At 45.0% G+C, this 24,506-nt stretch overlaps 1 protein-coding gene across 1 annotated transcript in view; it reads right to left on the bottom strand.

The window, feature by feature from the left end:
• IGSF9 (immunoglobulin superfamily member 9) overlaps nucleotides 1-16,910 on the bottom strand; it is a 145,988-nt gene extending 129,078 nt beyond the window's left edge. Inside the window, 1 exon segment of the mRNA XM_077464122.1 lies at nucleotides 16,508-16,910. The gene's annotated coding sequence lies outside the window, so the exon portion shown is untranslated.
• Between the last annotated feature and the right edge of the window lie 7,596 nt (nucleotides 16,911-24,506).

Genomic DNA, 24,506 nt, shown 5'->3' with positions numbered 1-24,506 from the left:
GCAAGATAATGTGAAGGGGGCAGAGGACACTGCTTTGTGGGACAGGGGTGATGGAAAGGGGGCAGAGGACACTACTGTGGGGGTGGGCCCAGAGAACACTACTGTATAGAGGAGCAGAGAAAACTACTGTGGGGGAGGGGTAAAGGATACTACTGTGTGTAGGGGGGCAGAGGACACTATTGTGGAGGGGAGGTGATGTGAAGGGGGGCAGAGGAGCCTACTGTATAGAGAGGCAGAGGAACCTATTATGGGGGAGGGGTAATGTCAAGGGGGGCAGGGGAAAAACTACTTTATAGAGGGGCAGAGGACGCTAATGTGTGTAGGAGGGGAGCAGAGAACACTATTGTGGGGATTTGGGGGGGGGGGCACAGGACACTACTGTGGGAGGTGATGTGAAGGGGAGCAGAGGACACTAGGTTGGACTTTATGGACTTGTGTCTTTTTTCAACCTCACCTACTAAGTAACTATGCAAATCCTTGCCTTAGGAACAGCCACAAATATAAGGCGACACCAAAAAGTGGAATTCTTTCATCATCTTGACCATACATTTCCATTCAATCATATTCCGTGCCCTGCCTGAAACTCACATCCGTTCCGATGCTGTCAAAATTAAAATTCTCAACATTTCGACAAGTTCCAACAAAAACATTCAATTTTCCTGATCGCCCATATTATGCTAAGATTAACACTGCGTCCTTTAGATGGGTCGTAATAATCCAGAACTATTCCTTTTTTTTTTTTTTTTTTTTTTTTTCCTCTAATACCGGAATTTGCGTTTGGGAACAGAGAACATTAAAAAAAAAAAGTTTATTTTTCTTGGAAATGGGTTCGGAAAAATTGGGTACTTTGCAACTCTTGCCATGTTGGAAGGACTTTTATTACAGCGATGATAATTCAAACAGACCGTCAGCAGTTTTGGCACGGTCTTCGTCTGGCAATGTAAGACAGATGTCGGAAAAAATAAGTTTTAGTATGTTTGGAGCCACACGCCATTCTCCGCTAAGAAAACGAGAGATTAAAGCACACCTCCACCCTTCTGGGAAAATATTATAATTTTAGGCAGTGGAGAACATTGAGAGGTTGAGCGGTCACTAGACATGCGCGTTTCGTCTTGTACAGTTTTGTTTTTCAGGTGAAATTTTCATTTTTTTTTCGAGGATTTCAGATTTATCCGAATTTCCAAATGGATATAGAAAGCAATGGCAACAAATGAGAAAAAATAAATAAAAAAGTTAAAACAAAAAAAAGTTATGAGTGCATTCGTTTATTCAGATGACGTCATTAGTTCGATAATGATACGAAATCAGTGTGAATAACTGTGGTTGTCAAGGAGCGAGCGGACGCCGCATCCCCAACAACCATGACCCATCTGCTGTCCTGTGTCCTGTCCAGGGCCGTCTTTAATTTAGATTTTTCTTGCCCCCCCCCCCCCCATGCAATTTCCCTCTCCACCTACTCTGAGACATACAATAAATAGCAGCTAGACTTAAAATCCGTTTTCTGTATCAGATCAGGCAGCAATTGCGATTGGTTGCCAGCAGTTACAGCATATCATTACTGCTTACTGACTAGTTGCTAGAGGTTACAGCACACATTAAGGTTCACCGATTAGTTGCTAGAGGTTACAGCACATCACCTCCTCACAGCAGGGGGGCATGATATACATAGGAATGCTGCCTTTATTTACATATTAATGCCGTCAGCCGCAGCTATTTACTTAGTATTGTCGCCGCTAATTACATACGAATGCCGGTTATTTACATGTAAACACAGGGTCTGCAGGTGAGTCATCTGCACACAACAATAGGGCAGAGCTGGGCAGCATTAGTACCAGCACTTCACACTGAGATATTGGGACACAGCACAGGACTAAAACTTCAAGGGACAAGGGAATTTAAACCTGGATAGTTGTAAAGTATGAGGCAGCTGTTTTGGACCCCACAACAATGACAGGGCCCAGGGCAGCTGCCCCTTTTGCCCTGCCTTAAAGGCGGCCCTGGTCCTGTCACTCACTAAAAGACAGATATACATGGGTAACGGGGTCACACGGTGATGTCCCCAGGTGACCCGTCCTTATGTTTACCTGTCATTTGGCGAGTGTCTCACCACAAGATGGTTGAGTTCAGCGTTTTATTTTATGTTTTTGCACGGATCGGTGTTCATCGTGATTGATACCGGATTTACATCAAGGAGGTGTTTTTATTTATTTATTTAATTTTTCCCATTTTTTTTTTTTTTTTTTTTTTTTTTTTTTTCGGTGAATGAGTAGTCATTCACATGAGGGGGGCAGGATCTGGGGGCCCCCTTGTTAAAGGGGTCTTCCAGATTCAGATAAGTTACCCCCTGCACCCCCCCACAACCACCGGGCTAGGGTTGTGGGTAAGAGGCTCTTGTCCTCATCAACATGCGGACAAGGTGCTTTATGGGGGGAGGAGCATTGTATACTAGCACATTATGTGAAACTTACCTTCGAATGAAGCCCTCCAACGGCGGGCTGTCACCGCTGAAGGAGCTTCCATCTTCACCCGGTCTTCCTTCCGGGTTCACCTACTCAGGCTGTGTGGCCGGAGCTGCTATGACGTCACTCCTTCGCATGCGCTCGGGAGCTGCTGTCTACGGCACAGGACGCTGAAGGAACGGCCAGGGTGGCTGTTCCTTCAGAGCACATGCCCTGGGGACATCACCGGCTGCATCTACAGTAAATATCTCCTAAACGGTGCAGATTTAGGAGATATTTACAGTACCTATAGGTAAGCCTTACTATAGGTAAAATTCAAGCATGGGAGTTTACTTCCACTTTGCCAACCACAGCTTTTTGCAATGAATTCGGATCCGTCCGAAGTTTTACCGGGAGGATTCGAAAATGTTTCTAATCCACCTAGTATAACGAATATATGAAACAAATCCCGAAGAAACAAAAACGAATCCCGACAACAAACCAGACCAACACAGCGATAACGAATAAACAAAATGATCAATTATCAATGCATCCAAAGCTATTTTTAAAATCTAAAAACATTTTTGGCATGCACATGTCTAGATATCACTGATGAGAAGAGTAGGATTCATCAGTTCTAGACAGATTAAAAAGTATTTGCAACCTTACAGGGTGGTACTGTGGATGCTGATACTAGTAGCAGAGTGCCACGTCTTAAATAATAACATTTCTGTAGTTCTGGACGCAGATTCTATTAGCCCTTGTACACACGGTCGGAGAATCCGTCGGAATGTGTCTTATCGGACCGTGTCGTCGGATAATCCGACTGTGTGTGGTATGCATTGGACTGATTCCGTCGGAATATCCGTCGGACCCAAATTTTCCAACTTGTTGGAAATATTTCCCGACCAACTGGTTCGATCGGACATACTCCGATCATGTGTAGAGAATTTTAATCGGACCAAGTGCCACACATGCTCAGATCAAATTCCTACATCAAAGCTATTGGCTACTAGCCTGAACGTAGTCCCGTCGTAACGAAATTACATCATCACGTTCTGAATGATCGGATTTTTCGACAACTTAGTCCGACCGCGTGTATGCAACAGTTTCGGACAAGATCCGACGGACAAAATTCGATGGATTTGGTTGTCGAAATCTCCGACCGTGTGTACAAGGGCTAAGGGGACACAGGCTTCTACACATCCCTAGTGAGACTTTAGATCAGCGATTCTCAACCAGGGTTCCTCCAGAGGTTGCTAGGGGTTCCTCCAGCATTGGGCAATTTCTGCCTCTCAGATAAGTTCCCACCGACACCATTGATCTTTTTAGCTATCTGTAAGGAGGTAATTCTTCCCAATGACCACAAGTGTAAGGACCATTCTTCCCACTGACCATCACACTAATGTATCATGAGGTGTAGATTTCTAATTTTTTGCAGGGATTCCCCAAGACCGGAGAACTATTTGAAGGGTTCCTCTGTGTTGAAAAGGTTGAGAAAGGCTGCTTTAGATGAAGGAAAGATATCTATGTTACGGATATCCAGATATCCATGTTATGATATCCAGAACTTCAGGAGAACATTCAAAAGGTTCAGATGTCACTGCATGTATTACTTAGGAGTTCTCAACTATAGTAAGGTTCATCAGTTCTAGGGAGAGGTTCTAGAGATGAGGTTCCACAGAGGAGGTTCCACAGAGGAGGTTCCACAGAGGAGGTTCCACAGAGGCTTCAGATGAAGAATATTGATGCATGTTATACATCAGATCTTCAGGAGAACATTGAGAGGTCCAGATGTCACTTTTTAGATCAATGATGAGATCTCAACAAGGGTTCAGTACATCAGTTCTAGACACAGGTTCTACAGAAGGACGCAGGCTGTACACATCCCTACTGAGGCTTTAGATGAAGAAGACCTATCCGTATTATATACCAGATCTTCAGGAAAACATTAAAAAAGTTGAAACGTCACTGCATATATCACTTATGAGAGTTAGCAAATAGAGTAAGGTTCATCAGTTCTACGGATAGGTTCTATGGGAGGACACAGGCTATAATATGACCGTGCACCATCCCCAGTGGGGCTTCACATGAAGTTGACATATAAAAGTTTTATCAGATCTGAATACTAGATCTTCAGGAGAAAAATGAGATGTCAAAAGGTCAATTTATATATCAATGATGGGATCTCAGAGAACATTTCATCAGCTCTAGACACGAGTTCTACGGAAGAACTCTGGCTGTGATATGACCACGCATCTCTGACTCTGTTGAGTCTTCAGCTGGAAAACAGAAATCCCCGTTTCACACCAGATCTCCAGGAGGAGATTGAAAATTTTAACTTTATACATTGCCTTGCGAAAGTATTCGGCCCCCTTGAACTTTTTAACCTTTTGCCACATTTCAGGCTTCAAACATAAAGATATAAAATTTTTATTTTTTGTGAAGAATCACCAACAAGTGGGACACAATTGTGAAGTGGAACGAAATCTATTGGATAATTTAAACTTTTTTAGCAAATAAAAAACTGAAAAGTGGTGCGTGCAAAATTATTCGGCCCCTTTACTTTCAGTGCAGCAAACTCAATCCAAAAGTTCAGCGAGGATCTCTGAATGATCCAATGTTGTCCTAAATGACTGATGGTGATAAATAGAATCCACCTGTGTGTAATCAAGTCTCTGTATAAATGCACCTGCTCTGTGATAGTCTCAGGGTTCTGTTGAAAGCGCAGAGAGCATCATGAAGACCAAGGAACACACCAGGCAGGTCCGTAATACTGTTGTGGAGAAGTTTAAAGCCCGATTTGGATACAAAAAGATTTCCCAAGCTTTAAACATCCCAAGGAGCACTGTGCAAGCGATCATTTTGAAATGGAAGGAGTATCAGACCGCTGCAAATCTACCAAGACCTGGCCGCCCCTCTAAACTTTCAGCTCAGACAAGGAGAAGACTGATCAGAGATGCAGCTAAGAGGCCCATGATCACTCTGGATGAACTGCAGAGAACTACAGCTGAGGTGGGAGAGTCTGTCCATAGGACAACAATCAGTCGTACACTGCACAAATCTGGCCTTTATGGAAGAGTGGCAAGAAGAAAGCCATTTCTCAAAGATATGCATAAAAAGTCTCGTCTAAAGTTTGCCACAAGCCACCTGTCAGACACACCAAACATGTGGAAGAAGGTGCTCTGGTCAGATGAAACCAAAATCCAACTTTTTGCCCACAATGCAAAACGATATGTTTGGCGTAAAAGCAACACAGCTCATCACCCTCAACACACCATCCCCACTGTCACACATGGTGGTGGCAGCATCATGGTTTGGGCCTGCTTTTCTTCAGCAGGGACAGGGAAGACAGTTAAAATTGAGGGGAAGATGGATGCAGCCAAATACAGGACCATTCTGGATGAAAACCTGTTGGAGTCTGCAAAAGACCTGAAACTGGGACGGAGATTTATCTTCCAACAAGACAATGATCCCAAACATACAGCAAAATCTACAAAGGAATGGTTCACAAATAAACGTATCCAGGTATTAGAATGGCCAAGTCAAAGTCCAGACCTGAATCCAATCGAGAATCTGTGGAAAGAGCTGAAAACTGCTGTTCACAAACGCTCTCCATCCAACCTCACTGAGCTCGAGCTGTTTTGCAAGGAAAATGGGCAAGAATTTCAGTCTCTCAATGTGCAAAACTGATAGAGACATACCCCAAGCGACTTGCAGCTGTAATCGCAGCAAAAGGTGGCTCTACAAAGTATTAACGCAAGGGGGCCGAATAATTTTGCACGCCCCACTTTTCATTTTTTATTAGTTAAAAAAGTTTCAAAAATCCAATAGATTTCGTTCCACTTCACAATTGTGTCCCACTTGTTGGTGATTCTTCACAAAAAATTAAAATTTTATATCTTTATGTTTGAAGCCTGAAATGTGGCAAAAGGTTGAAAAGTTCAAGGGGGGCGAATACTTTTGCAAGGCACTGTACATCAACCGTAAGATCTCATCAAGAGTATTATAACAAGTTCTTTAGATCATGAGGGCCTAGAGAAGAATCTCCCTTTGACGGTACCTCTACTTCGCAACATGCCTGGTCAAATGACCCCAAGAGCTTTTTTGGCACTAGCATAGACCAATCAAAGATGGTCTCTAGGCAATAAACCAGACAAAAGGGATATCCAGGTCCACCGGGGTGGGGGGCTGGAATAAAAAAATAAATAAAAATAAGTATTATTATTTTGGTGTGTTTGCTTTGTGAATTGAGCCTTGAATTTCCACCTGGTTATATCAATCCCTTGTGGGAAGAGCATGGCAAGTGATAAAATGTAAAACTTTTTAAGAAGAAAAATTCAGGTCCTCCAGGGTGGGGGTTGGGCTGAAGGTGTACGACTGCATCTTGTAACAAAAAGTAATTGTTGGGAAGCTTAAAACAGGAGGCCAGTGGAATTTATGGCCTGTAGCACTATGGTGAGAGCTCATTGAGATTAGGGCCATCAATACCCTACACCAGATGTTCAGCAGGACAATAAGGCTGGTGATATCAATCTCTTATGGAAGAGCTTCATAAGTGATAAAATGTGGACTTTTCAGGAGTCCTAAAAAAAACAAAAAGTTATGCCGTGTACACACGGTCGGACTTTCTGGCAAAAAAAGTCAGACGGAATCATTTCATCAGATAAGCCCCCCGCCCGCAGACGCCCACAACCACCAGCCAGGGTTGTGGGGATGAGGCCCTTGTCCTCATCAACATGGGGACAAAGTGCTTTGGGGGTACCCCAAAGCACCCTCCCAATGTTGAGGCCATGTGGCCTGGTATGGTTCAGAAGGGGGGGGGGGGGGGGGGGCGATCGTGTGTGGGCTTCATCTGACTTTGTTTTTCAAAAATTCTGACGGACCTAGGAATAGAACAGGTTTTAAATCTTTCCGACGGAATCAATTCCTATCGGGAAAACCATTCGTCTGTATGCTGGTCCGACGGACCAAAAACGACGCAAGGGCAGCTATCGGCTACTGGCTATTGAACTTCCTTTTTCTAGTCCCGTCGTACGTCATCACGTGTTCTAAACGAACGGGCTTTGGTGTGATCGTGTGTAGGCAAGTCCGTTTCAGCAGAAGTCCATCGGAAAGACCGACAGAGTTTATTCTGACGGAAAATAAAAAAAAAAACAGTCGTGTGTACGCGCCATCATTGCTGTGAAGTCCAAAAACAGAAGGCCGGTGGAATTCATGCCCTGTAGCTCCATGCCGAGATCCCATTGAGATTTTGGCTATTAATACCCTACACCAGATGTTGAGTAGGACAATAAGGCTGGTTGGACAAAAGTCCATTGGAAGATCAACTCCTGTCCTGCCCATACATGGATCTGGCCGAAAAAACAGTCGTGTGTACGCGCCATCATTGCTGGGAAGTCCAAAAACAGAAGGCTAGTGGAATTCATGCCCTGTAGCTCTATGCCGAAATCCCATTGAGATTTTGGCTAGTAATACCCTTCACCAGATCTTCAGTAGGACAATAAGGCTGGTTGGACAAAAGTCCATTGGAAGATCAACTCCTGTCCTGCCCATACACGGATCTAAATTTGGCTAGTACCTGCTGAACCAGCCGAATTTTCAGCCATGTACGGGCAGGGCGGGTGTACAGAAGCTGATCTATCGATTGACTTTTGTACAACCAGCCTTATTGTCCTACTGAACATCTGGTGTAGAGTTTAGCGGTAGTGATATTGCTTCATGGTTGGGAGTGGAAGTGGTTGGAAGGAAACTTTGTGGGATTCAGCCCCGACGTCTCGATTATACCCAGGTAGGTTATAAGGACGACCTAAGAAATGGATCCCGAGGCAAACACAGGCCTCCAGTCCAGAGTAAAGGCATTGCGCTTGACGGCGTCCTAAGGGATAAGTGTCAGTGACTGCGAGATACGGTAACCTTGCCAGTTCAGCTCGTCCTGAAGGACAATAGACTTGGGGAAAGCTGATCAGGGCTTGACGAGGATTGAAAGGGTTCCAATACTTTTTTTTGGAGTGCAGATTAAAAGAACATCCGAGCCACTGACTACACAGTTATGAAACCAACAACAACTGACTGCGAGGGGACCGCTCTACCGAAAACGATGGGCAGGATTCCCATTGTAGACAAACATGCGATGATCTGAGATTGACACATATATCAAGATAGAGGGGAAAGAAAAAAAGAAAAATAAAATCGACCTACGAAAGTGAATTTTTCCACAGTGCGAACAATCATTTTGTGTGTCTATTATTTTCGCCGTAAGACAGGGGGGTCTCCAAACTTTCTAAACAAAGGGCCAGTTTATTATCCTTTTATAACTTTACAGTTCTAAAGTGGCCAGTAGGAGTCTAAAATGTCTTGACATCGGTAACAATGCCCCATCATTGGTGTCACTGGGAGGAATCGTGCCTCATCATCGGTGTTACTGGGAGGAATAATGCCCCATCATTGGTGTCACTGGGAGAAATAATGCCCCATCATTGGTGTCACTGGGAGAAATAATGCCCCATCATTGGTGTCACTGGGAGAAATAATGCCCCATCATTGGTGTCACTGGGAGAAATAATGCCCCATCATTGGTGTCACTGGGAGAAATAATGCCCCATCATTGGTGTCACTGGGAGAAATAATGCCCCATCATTGGTGTCACTGGGAGAAATAATGCCCCATCATTGGTGTCACTGGGAGAAATAATGCCCCATCATTGGTGTCACTGGGAGAAATCGTGCCTCATCATTGGTGTCACTGGGAGAAATCGTGCCTAATCATTGGTGTCACTGGGAGAAATCGTGCCTAATCATTGGTGTCACTGGGAGAAATAATGCCCCATCATCGGTGTCACTGGGAGGAATAATGCCCCATCATTGGTGTCACTGGGAGGAATAGTGCCCCATCATTGGTGTCACTGGGAGGAATAGTGCCCTATCATTGGTGTCACTGGGAGGAATAGTGCCCCATCATTGGTGTCACTGGGAGGAATAGTGCCCCATCATTGGTGTCACTGGGAGGAATAGTGCCCCATCATTGGTGTCACTGGGAGGAATAGTGCCCCATCATTGGTGTCACTGGGAGGAATAGTGCCCCATCATTGGTGTCACTGGGAGGAATAGTGCCCCATCATTGGTGCCACTAATAGGAATAGTGCCCCATTATTTTTTGTCACTTATAGGAATAGTGCCCCATCATTGGTGTCAGTGGTTGTAACAGTATTCCATCATTGGTATCAGTAGGAGGAATAGTGCCCTGTCATTAGTGTCACTGGGAGGAACAGTGCCCCATCACTGGTGTCACTGGGAGGAATAGTGCCCCATCATTGGTGTCACTGGGAGGAATAGTGCCCCATCATTGGTGAGAGGAATAGTGTTGCAAGGGCCTGATAAAGGCAAGCAAAGGGACACATCCGGTCTGGGGCCACCGTTTGGAGACCACTGCTGTAGGACAATCAACTAACATTTGGAGGGCATAGTTATGACACCGACAACTTTCCCTCTATAGACAACCATTGTTTCAATACTTTTGACATCGTATTCATAAAATTCTCAAAAGGAGACATTCCGGTCTAAGGACTCTGACCACACGGCACACTGTGGTGGAGATCTGGGGAGGAATCCACCGAGGGCCCGCCTTGTGCCAATAGGAGCTAAAAGCAATAATAGGAATCCTGCATGGAATTACGGGACGGGGGTGGAAAAGTATAATTAAAAGAAAAAAGGCTAAATAATTTTTCTGTAATTAACACTTACAGGTCTTGTCCCTCCCCCAACCTCTGATTGGACAGTTAAAAGAAAAAAGATAAAAAATAAATAGCAGAATTAATTCCTCTCTGCTCTCTCCTCCTATCAGCATTCTCCTTGTTAGCGTATGAGCACTGCAAAGACAAGTCGCAGGCAACTAGTGCTGCTTCAGCCTCCCCCTCTCTGAGCTCAGTCTGGCGGTGTGGCGCACAGGTGGTGACTTCCACCTCCAGTATAGTGCAGGAGATACGGTGCAGACTTGGTGACAACACCAACGTCTCCCAACGTTGTCATCGTTTCTGAAGGAGGAGCCCCCCCCCCCCCCCACCATGGGCCCCACCAAACTCCACCTAGAACTGAAATATCACCGACCGGCGGGTGCGAATGGCACCCTTAAAACCAAAATAGAGCCAGCTGGACACTTCAGACGTGAAACTGAAAATTAAATATTTACCTAAAGCTGTACAAACAAATCACAGGTTTACGGGAAGACGACCTCAACAACAATACGCATCAGAAAAATCGCAGCGAGCGCAACCATACAACACACAGATCTGATCAACAAATGTCCCTGCTAAAGACACTGTGAGGAGCACCGCTAGAAACTTCACTGGAAAGGATGTACAAGTGACAAGTCCTTAACCCAGGTCTGTACACCCGCTGTGCCCATCATGAGGGGTTCCCACCATACCATCTCTGTTCCGAGTTCCCGGGTCTGTACACCTGCTGTGCCCACTATAAGGGGTTTCGCCATCCCTGTGCTGAGTTCCTGGGTCTGTACACCCGCTGTGCCCACTATAAGGGGTTTCGCCATCCCTGTGCTGAGTTCCTGGGTCTGTACACCTGCTGTGCCCATTATGAGGGGTTCCCACCATCCCTGTGCTGAGTTCCCAGGTATGTACACCTGCTATGCCCATTATGAGGGGTTCCGCCATCCCTGTGCTGAGTTCCTGGGTCTGTACACCTGCTGTGCCCATTATGAGGAGTTCCCACCATCCCTGTGCTGAGTTCCCAGGTCTGTACACCTGCTGTGCCCACTATAAAGGGTTCCCACCATCCCTGTGCTGAGTTCCCAGGTCTGTACACCTGCTGTGCCCATTATGAGGGGTTCCCACCATCCCTGTGCCGAGTTCCCAGGACTGTACACCTGCTGTGCCCACTATGAGGGGTTCCCACCATCCCTGTGCTGAGTTCCCGGGTCTCCACTCCTGCCGTGCCCATTATGAGGGGTTCTCACCATCCCTGTGCTGAGTTCCCGGGTCTGTACACCCGCTGTGCCCATTATGAGGGGTTACCACCATCCCTGTGCTGAGTTCCCGGGTCTGTACATCCGCTGTGCCCATCGTGTAACAGAAGGAGGAAGACTGGAACAGACCAGGAATTACAGCCAGGACACCTCACTTGACCAGGACAGACAAGAACGCAGAAAGACTCCGCCAGCAACTAAAACACCACTTTTGGGTGAACAGATCCATTAAAAAACAAAAAGGATGTGCAAAGTTGAATAAAGTTATAAGAATTTTGAGCTGACCATTTTTTTTTTTCTAATGGCGTCGGCTGCTTGTATTAAAAAATACATGAAATCTTTCTTAGGATATATTTGCTTCCTCTATCTTCAGAACAACACATACCGCGGAGCGAGGAAATACAAAACACGTCTAAAATGCCTCTTTGTATTAATAAAATAGATGCAAACACAAACTGAATGACATTTACTTAAGCACCGCTTGTCAGAAACAAATGCCATAAAATACTTGTTTTCAACTTTTTCACCATTGTTCTATCCCAGGACTGCCGATCTCCTGCAGCCTCTTTGCAGTCACTTCCTGCTTACGTGGCGAGATGGCATTTTTCAGGGGGGAGGTTAGCTGATGGTGGCAAAACAGTGGACCATGCTTGTGTCATACATGACACTTGTAGTCTCCTTTGTGTGACAACACAGGAGCACAACTGGGAGAAAGGGACAGAGGGTTGTCACCGCATAACAGGAAGCACCTGAGCAAGGCAGGATGACCGGGGATTAGTCTAACGAAAGTTTCAGTTAAAAAAAAAAATAAAAAAAAAAAATAATAATAATAATAAATATATATATATATATATATATATATATATACGGTATATATATATTATATATATTTTTTTTCCCCTAAAAAATAATAATAAATATACAAGTAAAACAATAATAATAAATATATATAAAAAAAAATTACATTATAAAACTATGTCCACGGGGTGCCTACAGAGTGGCAGTCATGGGGTGCATATGGAACGTCATTCACAGAATGCCTATAGAGTTGCTTTTATGGGGTGCCTATAGAACAGCGGTCTTTGGGATTCCTATAGAACGCTGTTCACGAGACACCTATAGAATGGGGGTCTGAGAATGCCTACAGAACACTGTTCATAGGATGCCTATAGAATAGCATTTATGGGATGCCTAAAGGACTGTGGTCTTGGGATGCCTATGAAACCCTGTTCACTGGGTGCCTATACAACAGCGGTCTTTGGGATTCCTATAGAACGCTGTTCAAGAGACGCCTATAGAACGGGGGTCTGAGAATGCCTATAGAACGCCATTCACAAAACGCCAATAGAACAGGGGTCTCAGAATGCCTACAGAACACTGTTCATAGGATGCCTATAGAATACCCTGTTTCCCCTAAAATAAGACCTAGTGTGATTGTCAGTGATAGCTGCAATAAAAGCCCTACCCCCCAAATAAGCCCTAGTTAAAGTCCTTGTAGGTCTTCTTTTCAGGGTAGGGCTTATTTTTGAGGAAACAGGGTAGGGCTTATTTGGGTGGTAGGGCTTATATTGCAGCCATCACCGACAATCACGCTAGGTCTTATTTTAGGGGAAACAGGGTAGCATTTATGGGATGCCTAAAGGACTGTGGGATGCCTATGAAACCCCGTTCACTGGGTGCCTTTAGAACAGCAGTCTTTGGGGTGCCTATAGAACGGTGTTCATGGAATGCCTTTAGCACGGTCATCTTGGGATGCCTATAGAATGGTGTTCATGGGATGCCTATAGAATGGGGTGCACAGGATGCCTCACAGTACGGTCATCTTGGGATGCCTATAAAACAATGTCCATGGGATGCCTATAGAATAGCAGTCTTGGGATGCCTATAGAATGTCAGTCTTGGGATGCCTATAGAATGGTGTTCATGGGATGCCTATAGAATGGTGTTCATGGGATGCCTATAGAATGGAAGCCTGTGGAGAAGCTGCTTGTCAGAAGCTCTGAAGGAATCAAAAAGTCATGACCTCACCAAAGATCAAGGGTCAGGCCCCTAGAAAGGGCGACCTTTTACTTTATGCCTTTCAAGTTTACAATGTGCAAAGATTTGCTGGTAAAATAAAACGTTTAAGGCAAAGTAAAAGTTAAAAGCAAAATGCAAACCCTCCTCCCCCACAAAAAAAAAAAAAAAAAAAAAAAGAAGAAAAAAAAGAGGCAAAAAAATATATAAAATCAAGAGTTTTCAAGGTGATTCCTCCATGATAGAATTAAAGTAAAATGTAAAGAAAGTAACTATAAATCACATGTTCACGTCATTCCAATCTTAATAAATCTGAAACTTTCCTTTAAAATCGAGTGACCACTGCCACCATCAAAAAGGTGACAACGCTCTGTCCCCGTCTCCCGTCGTTTGGCATCTTTTTCCCTGGGCACCGGATCACCCTGTTCCGGCGCTGGGCACCAGGAAAGGAAAATTAAGGGAAAAGTTAAAGTACTACATTTTCTGTTCTATAAAAGTCCTCCTAGTCGGGGGGGAGGGGGGGGGAACGTCCTGTTTAATGGGTGACATTGCTGCTTCCGGAACGTGCTACTGTGTTGTCACCCTGTCTGGTGACCACACCAGGCATGGTGGTCCTATCAGGAAAGCCACCATATTTCTGTTATATAGAAGTCCTCCTAGCTGAGGCACTTCCTGTTTAAATGGGCGACAACGCACTTTCCTTGCTTCCGGAATGTGGTCTCTATGTTGTCAACCCCGTCTGGTGACCACACCAGGCATGGTGGTCCTATCAGGAAAGCCGCCATAAGAAAGCGCATATGTAGGCCAGAAGTGACTGCAAAGAGGCTGCAGGAGATCAGTACCACCAGATTTAAAAAAAAAACAAATACATAAAAAAAAAAAAAAAAAAAAAAAAAGGATGAAAAAGTAATTTTTTTTGCCATGACAAAAAGACAATTAAAAGGTTTAGCGTTGCTTTGGTGCTTTGGTTTCAATCAAGCTTCATATATATATATATATATATATAAAACGTTCAGTACTAGTATTGTCATCGACTTAATAAAGCTTAAAAAAAAAAAAAAAAAAAAAAAAAACGTTTTTCTTTTAATTTCCCCCCACAACGAGATAACAAGAAACTTTGCAACAATAAATATTTTCTTTCAAAAAAAAAGGTAAACAGGTTATAGAAAGGCAACAATGTATCGTTTAGGGGCCGCTGTGTAACTGGGTGACATTCAAACTAGGTTGGGCTCACGTGTGGAACGATGGGGGGCGGGGGGGGGCGGGGGACGGGTACGTACTTTATTTATTTTTTCCCAGTGTCGGTATAATTTAAATATGTATACACGAGTATTAACCCCTTAAGTGCTGAGTAGAAATCAATGTAGCGCCCCCCCACCCCCCCAAGCACCACACACCTTCCCAGCTTTATCACCGCCGTTATCAAAGAAGGCCACTTTAAAGAAGCTGACCCCCTTTTTTGGGGGGGGGGGTGTGCTGGTCCAAGAGACTCCGGCACGGTTCCCCCCACCCCCCCAATAAAAAAAACAAAAACGTTTTTTCTAGAGGCTTATTACAAAAAAAAAAAGGGAGCGCGCTACACCCCATCGGCCGAAGCCCAGACCAAATCCCATTAGAGACAAATTGAGGCCTGGGGATTTAGAGCCCAGGAAATCCCGTTCCCATTGTGGCGACACCGAAGAGCCAGCCCCCCCCCACCCTACCCCAGCTCCGTCTACTGGAAACATTGTTACCCTGATTAGGCCATTGTTACCCTGATTACGACGCCGCAGTCAGCGGTGGCTTATCCCCCCCCCCCCCAATCGTAAAAGGTGAATGACGCCCCCCCACCCCATGTCTAATTGCCAAGAATTTTGCCTATTCTCACCCGGAACGGGGTGCCCCGTGGCCCACAATGCAAGACCACCATCCTTTGTCCATCAACCTGCGCCCCCCCCCACCCAACGCAATTCCGCATGACACCCGTTCCCCCTACCGTCTCAGCCTGTGACCTTGACATGCCAACCCCCCCCCCCCCGCCCCTCTTAACTACTAAATTGCAAGCTCTGTGGTCAAGAAAATATAAAAGTTAAAGGGCGTCAGGTTCGGTGGTGGTGGTGATAGTGGTGGGGGGGGGGGGGAGGAGAGGGATCTACATTATATGTATTCAAGAAAAGAAGAGTTAATAAGTCCTTTCCTATACGGGCGTCTTATCTGCCACCGCAGGAAAATTGAAAAATGTATTGTGCCGACGCACGGGAGAGGCGGGGTACGCCCCGTGGGCCCCCGAGAACGCGATTAAAAAAGGGAAGCGATTTCACGGGTAGAGAGAGGGGGAGAAAAATAAAAAAAAGGGTGAGAGAGGGGTGGGGGTCCTTTTATAACGATCCAGAAAGCCATCTGCGTGCCAGACCACCGAGAGAGAGAGAGAGAGAGGAAAAAAAATAAAAAAATTTAAATCCCCTCCACACAAAGGATCTTCCCTGGCCCACGCCGTGTTTTGGGGGCCATCCAGCGTACGAGGCTGAGCCAATGACAGCATCGGCGAATGATAAAAAAAAAAATAAATGAAAAAACGTATGGATGGTCTCCGACGACACGGAGCAGGTGCAATCGTTGAATTTTCGGGAAAAGGGGAGAGATTGGGGGGGGGGGGAGGAGAAAAAAAAATAATAATAATAAAAAATATATATAAAAAAATAAAAAATAAAATACATTTAAAAAAAAAAAATTACCACATTTTTGGAATTTGTTGAAAAAAAAAAATAAAAATAAATCAACAAGTCCGTGGATGTAGACCAGCCTGGTCGCGTTGCCAGCTGCCACATGCGACGTGTGTGTCCGCCTAAGGGTTAAAAAAATAAATAAAAAAGAGAGGGTTGTACACAATGCAACTGGGCAGCGCCAGCTTACCTGAAGGTGCGGGCCCAGTTGACGTCCAGGATTCCGAGCATGGGCAAGGGCGGACGGGCTCAGGTTGGAAGGAGCAAGGGGTTGGGGGGGGGGGGGTGGTGGTCCACTGACGACTGAGGCCGGGCTGTCAAGGGGGCATGCAGGTGATGCCCCCCCCTTCCGTTAAGAGGTCCACCCAGTACCTGTTGCAAGGCGGGCGCGCTGGCGCAAGGCGGGCGCGCCTCCCTCCTCCGGAAGCCCCCCGCGGGCGCACCCCGATGCCGCTTGCCAGTCCTCTGTCGCTACGGCGGCCGGGCTCGCTCGCTCCTCCAGTAACGACGCCCTCTGGCACATGTGGTGGTGGTGGCGGCGCCCCCTCCCCCCCCCTTCTTTTCGCCTTGCAGAATGCAACACCCGAGAGGAGGGACGCAGGATTGGTGGTGGTGGGGGGGGGAGGCGTGCAAAGGCTTGGCAGCAAGGCTGACACTCTCCTAGGCTCCTGTATATATGTGTGTGTGTGTCTGTCTCTCTCTGTCTCTCTCTCTCCCCTGAATTCCCCCTTCTCCCTCCTTTCTAAGTCTCTGCCAGCCTGCAACTTGCAAACATAATAGTAGGAGTGCCCCATGATGCTCTGGCCCACCCACTCTTTCAATCAAGCGCCCATTGTTTCCACAGCAACAACCAATGGGGCCCCTGGTTGCCAGAACTACCCTCTGCCTGTCTGCTTTGATAGGAGAAGCCCCTGCAGCCAATGGGGAGGGGGGCTCTGTGCACACAGTGCAGCCTGGGATGTGTAGTAACCCGGGCCAAGCTGGCCAAAAAAAAAAAAAAAAAAAAGTGGAAATGCTGGCTGTCACTCTGGCGCCACCTGCTGGCCGCTTTGGTGCGCTGCACCAGAAAAAAAGAGCACATGTTCCATTCATCTGCGCTCCATGTTTACAAATACTGGTCTAAATTTACCCCAAAACCCCACAAATGATTGTCTTCCTCAGGTTCCTGTTGTTACTTCCATGTTTGTAGATAGAGCAACAACTGATACATATTGGGGGAGATTTACTAAGGCTGGAGCACGCAGAACCTGCTGCAGCTGTGCATGGTAGCCAATCAGCTTCTAGGTTTTAAAGCTTAATTGAGCAAGCTGGAGTTAGAAGCGGATTGGTTACTATGCACAGCTGCACCAGATTTAGTAAATCTCCAACCTTGAGAGCTGTTTATTTTATATGTAGCCATTTTACTGTCCAGCTATATATGTTTATCTGAGTTGATCAGTGTATGCTCGACATACGCCTAACATGCACCCAAGCAATACCCAATGTGCGCTCAACATTCTCTCAACATGCACCCAACTCAACCAATACCCAACGTGTGCTCAAAATTCGCTCAACATGCACCCAACCCAACCAATACTCAACGTGCACTCAACATGCACCCAACCCAACCAATACTCAACGTGCACTCAACATGCACCCAACTCAACGTGCGCTCAACATGCACCCAACCAATACTCAACATGCACTCAACATGCACCCAACCCAACCAATACTCAACGTGCGCTCAACATTCTCTCAACATGCACCTAACCCAACCAATAGCCAACGTGTACTCAAAATTCGCTCAACATGCACCCAACCCAACCAATACTGAACGTGCGCTCAACATGCACCCAACCCAACCAATACTCAACGTGCGCTTAACATGCACCCAAACCAACCAATACTCAACATTCGCTCAACATGCACCCAAACCAACCAATACTCAACGTGCACTCAACATTCGCTCAACCAATACTCAACATGCACTCAATATGCACCCAACTAATACTCAACATACGCTTAACATGTATGCAACCCATACTCAACGTACGCTTAACGTAGGCTTAACATTCATGCAACCAATATTCAATGTACACATTGAGAGCTGTTTATTTTATATGTAGCCATTTTACTGTCCAGCTATATATGTTTATCTGAGTTGATCAGTATATGCTCAACATACGCCTAACATGCACCCAAGCAATACCCAATGTGCGCTCAACATTCTCTCAACATGCACCCAACCCAACCAATACTCAACGTGCGCTCAACATGCACCCAACCAATACTCAACATGCACTCAACATGCACCCAACCCAACCAATACTCAACGTGCACTCAACATGCACCCAACCAATACTCAACATGCACTCAACATGCACCCAACCAATACTCAACATGCACTCAACATGCACCCAACCCAACCAATACTCAACGTGCGCTCAACATTCTCTCAACATGCACCTAACCCAACCAATAGCCAATGTGTACTCAAAATTCGCTCAACATGCACCCAACCCAACCAATACTGAACGTGCGCTCAACATGCACCCAACCCAACCAATACTCAACGTGCACTCAACATTTGCTCAACCAATACTCAACGTGCACTCAATATGCACCCAACTAATACTCAACATAGGCTTAACATGTATGCAACCAATACTCAACGTACGCTTAACGTAGGCTTAACATTCATGCAACCAATATTCAATGTACACATTGAGAGCTGTTTATTTTATATCTAGACATTTTACTGTCCAGCTATATACAGTGGTGTGAAAAAGTGTTTGCCCCCTTCCTCATTTCCTGTTCCTTTGCATGTTTGTCACACTTAAGTGTTTCGGAACATCAAACCAATTTAAACAATAGTCAAGGACAACACAAGTAAACACAAAATGCAATTTGTAAATGAAGGTGTTTATTATTAAAGGTGAAAAAAAATCCAAACCATCATGGCCCTATGTGAAAAAGTGTTTGCCCCCCTTGTTAAAACATACTATAACTGTGGTTGTCCACACCTGAGTTCAATTTCTCTAGCCACACCCAGGCCTGATTATTGCCACACCTGTTCACAATCAAGGCATCACTTAAATAGGAGCTGCTTGACACAGTAAGGTCCACCAGAAGATCCTTAAAAGCTACACATCATGCCGAGACCCAAAGAAATTCAGGAACAATTGAGAAAGAAAGTAATTGAGATCTATCAGTCTGGAAAGGGTTATAAAGCCATTTCCAAAGCTTTGGGAATCCAGCGAACCACAGTGAGAGCCATTATCCACAAATGGCGAAGACATGGAACAGTGGTGAACCTTCCCAGGAGTGGCCGGCCGCCCAAAATTACCCCAAGAGCGCAGCGACGACTCATCCAAGAGGTCACAAAAGACCCCACAACAACGTCCAAGGAACTGCAGGCCTCACTTGCCTCAGTTAAGGTCAGCGTTCATGCCTCCACCATCAGGAAAAGACTGGGCAAAAATGGCCTGCATGGCAGAGTTCCAAGGAGAAAACCACTGCTGAGCAAAAAGAACATCAAAGCTCGTCTCAATTTCTCCACAACACATCTTGATGATCCCCAAGACTTTTGGGACAACATTCTGTGGACCGATGAGACAAAAGTGGAACTCTTTGGAAGGTGTGTGTCCAAGTATATCTGGCGTAGAAGGAACACTGCATTTCATAAAAAGAACATTATACCAACAGTAAAATATGGTGGTGGTAGTGTGATGGTCTGGGGCTGTTTTGCTGCTTCAGGACCTGGAAGACTTGCCGTGATAAAAGGAACTATGAATTCTGCTGTCTACCAAGAGATCCTGAAGGAGAATGTCCGACCATCTGTTCGTGTACTCAAGCTGAAACGAACGTTCTGCAGCAGGACAATGATCCTAAACACACCAGCAAGTCCACCACCGAATGGCTGAAGAAAAACAAAATGAAGACTTTGGAGTGGCCTAGCCAAAGTCCTGACCTGAATCCTATTGAGATGTTGTGGTATGACCTTAAAAAGGCCGTTCATGCTCGAAAACCCTCTAATGTAACTGAATTAGGACAATTCTGCAAAGATGAATGGGCCAAAATTCCTCCAGGACGCTGTAAAAGCCTCATTGCACGTTATCGCAAACGCTTGGTTGAAGTTGTTGCTGCTAAGGGTGGCCCAATCAGTTATTAGGTTTAGGGGGCAATCACTTTTTCACACAGGGCCATGGTTTGGATTTTTTTTCACCTTTAATAATAAACACCTTCATTTACAAATTGCATTTTGTGTTTACTTGTGTTGTCCTTGACTATTGTTTAAATTGGTTTGATGTTCCGAAACACTTAAGTGTGACAAACATGCAAAGGAACAGGAAATGAGGAAGGGGGCAAACACTTTTTCACACCACTGTATGTTTATCTGAGTTGATCAGTGTATGCTCGACATATGCCTAACATGCACCCAAGCAATACCCAATGTGCGCTCAACATTCTCTCAACATGCACCCAGCCCAACCAATACCCAACGTGTGCTCAAGATTCTCTCAACATGCACCCAACCCAACCAATACCCAACGTGTGCTCAACATGCACCCAACCCAACCAATAAAAACCACAATACGTACCTTTGTGGACTATTGTTCCTCTGATTTTCTTGCAGCGTGTACTAGGCTTAACACACTTCATACCAGGGTGACAATGCTCACTGTAGGAATGTAGGATGGAGGAGTCCACCATGTCAGGTGTGTAGTAATAACATGAGAGTCAATAATAAAAATATATGCTAAATTGTACATTCATTTATAGCAATCTCTACGTCATCCCACAAAGAGGGATAGCTGTGGAGGAGAAAAGGGTGGAGGATTTGGATCTAGAAAAATGAGAAGTTTGAAGGAAAGAGGGATGGAGGGATTTGGGTACCGAAGAGGGACAGTTGAATAGATAGTGTGGAGGGATTTGGGTATTGAAGAGGGGCAAATGTGGAGGAGAGAGGGGTGCTGGATTTAGCTTCAGAAGAGGGACAGTTTGAAAGGTTGATAGAGAAATGAATTTGGGTCAATGAGAGGGATTGAGATATTTGAGTCAGAAGGACAGTTGTTGAGGAGAGAAGGATGGAGAGATTTGGGTCCATAAAAATCACAGGGATGGAGGGAGTTTTGTGACAGTTGTGGAGGAGAATGGAATGTAAGTATTTTGATTTTGAAAAGTTGTGGAAGAGAGAAGAATGGGAATATTTATGGTACAGAAGAAGGTCAATTTTGGAAGAGAACGAGATAGAGGGATTTAAGTCGAGAAGTGAGTCACTAGATGAGAAGAGAGGGATAGGAGGATTTTGGACAAGGAGGACATTTGAGGAGGAGGAGGAGAGAGAGATGGGGGATGGGGTCCAGAAGAAGGACGGTTGTGGAGGAGAGGGATGAAATGATTTGGCTTCAGAAAAGAGACAGTTGAGGAGGAGGGAGGGATGAAAATTTGTGATCCAAAAGGAGGGACAGTGGAGGAGGAAAATGGGATGCAGTGTATAGGTCTAGAAGAGGGACAATTATGGAGGAAAAAGGGGTTGGGATATTTGAAAAGAGAGACAGTTGTGAAGTAGAGAGGAATGAAAGTATCTGGGACTAGAAAAGGGACAGTTGTGGAGTAGAGAGGGATTGGGGTCCAGAAGAGAGACAGTTGAGGAGAAGAAAGGAAGAAGGGATTTGGGTTTAGAAGAGGGAAAGTTAAAGAGGAGAGCGGGATGGAGGATTTGGGTCCAGAGGAAGAACAGTTGCCGGGAAAGACTCTCTCCTCTCTTTTGCACCATTGGACCTGACCTGGTGCTGGAACAAGGCTGGAGAGGTAGGAACGTGCTCTCACGTCGAAATGTTTTAATTATGTCTCCATACTAAAATGATTATATTTTTATATTGTGATTATAATGTTTAATGATTTGCCATACTAAACCAATGTATCTCCAGATGTAGGTAATGTCCTGATAAAGCTGTGAAGCGAAACTAGTCGAGCAATTACCTCACCCGTCTCTACAAATTGTGACCTATATTTTGAGATAATATATCTTTATATTTTTGTATTTTTGAATAAATTGTTTTTATATTAATTAATGTCTTGATCCTAATCTTTCTTTAAAAATTATATGTGCCCCCTAATAGTCCCCATGCTCACACTTCCTCTGTTGACACCTCTGATAGGAGACCAGAGACATCAACATTTCTCTTTAAATCACCTTATTGGGATGAGGGTGCACACTATTAAGCCATATATTCATTACATCCCAAAGCCATTTACTTTTTTTCGAAGAACAGTTGAGGAGGAGAGAGGAATGGGAGAGATTTGGGTTCAAAAGAGTAATCAATATGGAGGAATGGGGAGATTTTGGTTCAAAAGAGGGATGGGTATGGAGGAATGGAGGAATCTGGGTTCAGAAGAGGGATGGTTATGGACGAAAATTGGGTACAGAACAGGGACAAGCTGGGAGACAAGAAGATATCATTGGAATACAGTACACCTCCTGTTTCTACAATCACATCATTATTGCTTAGCTGGATCTTTCTTTGTTCGCGGTGAGCCTCTGTTTGTTTCCCACTCCGGATGGCGGCCTTTGTCCTCACCCAGAGATGTTGCTGGAAGGTCGATGCGTTTTGCCTAGATCAGCATCACACAGAGTTCAGAGACGTGGAAACCTAAACACGACGGCCTGACCACACAGGCCTGGAAATCTCTTCTTCAAAAATACTCCCAAGAACTTCAGCAGTGGGATACGAGGGTTTCCTGGGGACCTCCGGGGGGCAACTAGCATTTCCCAAACTGGGGGTTCAACAGAAACACCTGATATCATTTTTGCCTACATTTGGGGAGACTTCCCATCTGTCCCGGTGACACCTAAAACATGGGAGGACTCAAGGATAAGGACCTGACAGAGGTTCTAGCCTCAAAGGCTCCCAAATATGGAAATACTATGCTGTTTAAAGTGTACCTGTCTTTAATAATTCGCAGTTCCCATGAAGAAATCGGGTACAAGTCATGCCGGATAAATGAAAAAAAAAAAATCCCCTTTCCTGCTATGAACTGCTCCACCCTCACGTGCTCTCTAAACCTTAGATCAATTGGTTTCCGGCAACCAGAAGCATTGTGGGTGCTTCAAGTCATTAAAGTCCATGAGAGGCAGGATAGGTAAGCAGTTACAGTCATCCTAACTTTATAGCTGTTGAAATAAGATATCAGCCACAGAGGGAGTGCTTTGTTTTCCACCCCAAACTCGCTCCTCCATGTCTTTATGGACCTTGCTTTGTGCACTGGTCCAAATCATTTGGTGGAGGTGGAGGGGGGGGGATTATGGTGTGGGGGTTGCTTTTCAGGGGTTGGGCTTGGCCCCTTAGTTCCAGTGAAGGGTAATCTTAAGGCGTCAGCATACCAAGACATTTTGGACAATTTCATGCCTTTGTGGGGACAGTTTCCAACAGGACTGCGCACCAGTGCACAAAGCAAGGTCCATAAAGACATGGATGAGCGAGTTTAAGGTGGAGGAACTTGACTGGCCTCAACCCGATAGAATACCTTTGGGATGAATTCGAGCAGAGACTGCAAGCCCGGTCTTCTTTTCCAACATCTCAGCCTGACCTCACAAATGCACTTCTGGAAGAATGGTCAATCACTCCCATAGACACACTCCTAAACCTTGTGGACGGCCTTCCCAGAAGAGTTGAAGCTGTTATAGCTGCAAAGGGTGGGCCAACTCAATATTGAACCCTACAGACTAAGGCTGGGATGCCAATAAAGTTCATGTGTGTGTAAAGGCAGGCGTCCCAAGACTTTTGGCAATAATATATATATATATATATATATATATATATATATATATATATATATAAATAAATAACATTTTTGTTCTTGAGTTTAGGAACTCTTTTAGATCACGTCTTTCTTTATCATGTACAATTTTTAAAAATGTAAAAAGACTAGAGTTCCCCTTTAAATACAAACAACCTTTTTATTAAAGAGATGGATATGTTACTGCATTGTAGAGGCTTGGCGGTGGTACAGATATAATGACAGTACAGGCTGGTGTCACACAACGGCCAATACCCAATAATCCCAATGTATATACTCAGCCATGCGGAAGATTTCAAATCCCCCATCTGGTCATGTGATGTGTAATGCCCGATCCATATGTAAAAAGCTGGATTAGGAGTACCTGGAACGAGTCTTATCGCCTTCACCAGAGTATTAGCTGCTGAAAAGGATCAGACTATGGGTGGGAAAAATTGGAGCTGTGTTTATTTACTTTTTTTTAAAAGAAGGAACTGTGTTTATTCCACCTATACTGTGTGTGTGTGTATATATATATATTTTTTCCCCTTAATATATATATATGAGAGAGAGAGGGAGAGGGTGAGGGAGAGGGAGAGAGAGAGGGGGG

The sequence above is a fragment of the Lithobates pipiens genome, unplaced genomic scaffold (assembly GCF_037356315.1).
Source record: "Lithobates pipiens isolate NorthernLeopardFrog02 unplaced genomic scaffold, aLitPip1_a1.2 Scaffold_30, whole genome shotgun sequence".
NCBI classification, from domain to species: Eukaryota; Metazoa; Chordata; class Amphibia; order Anura; family Ranidae; genus Lithobates; species Lithobates pipiens.
The sequence above is the reverse complement of the archived record's forward strand: the minus strand, read 5'-3'. Positions and strand labels throughout refer to the sequence as shown.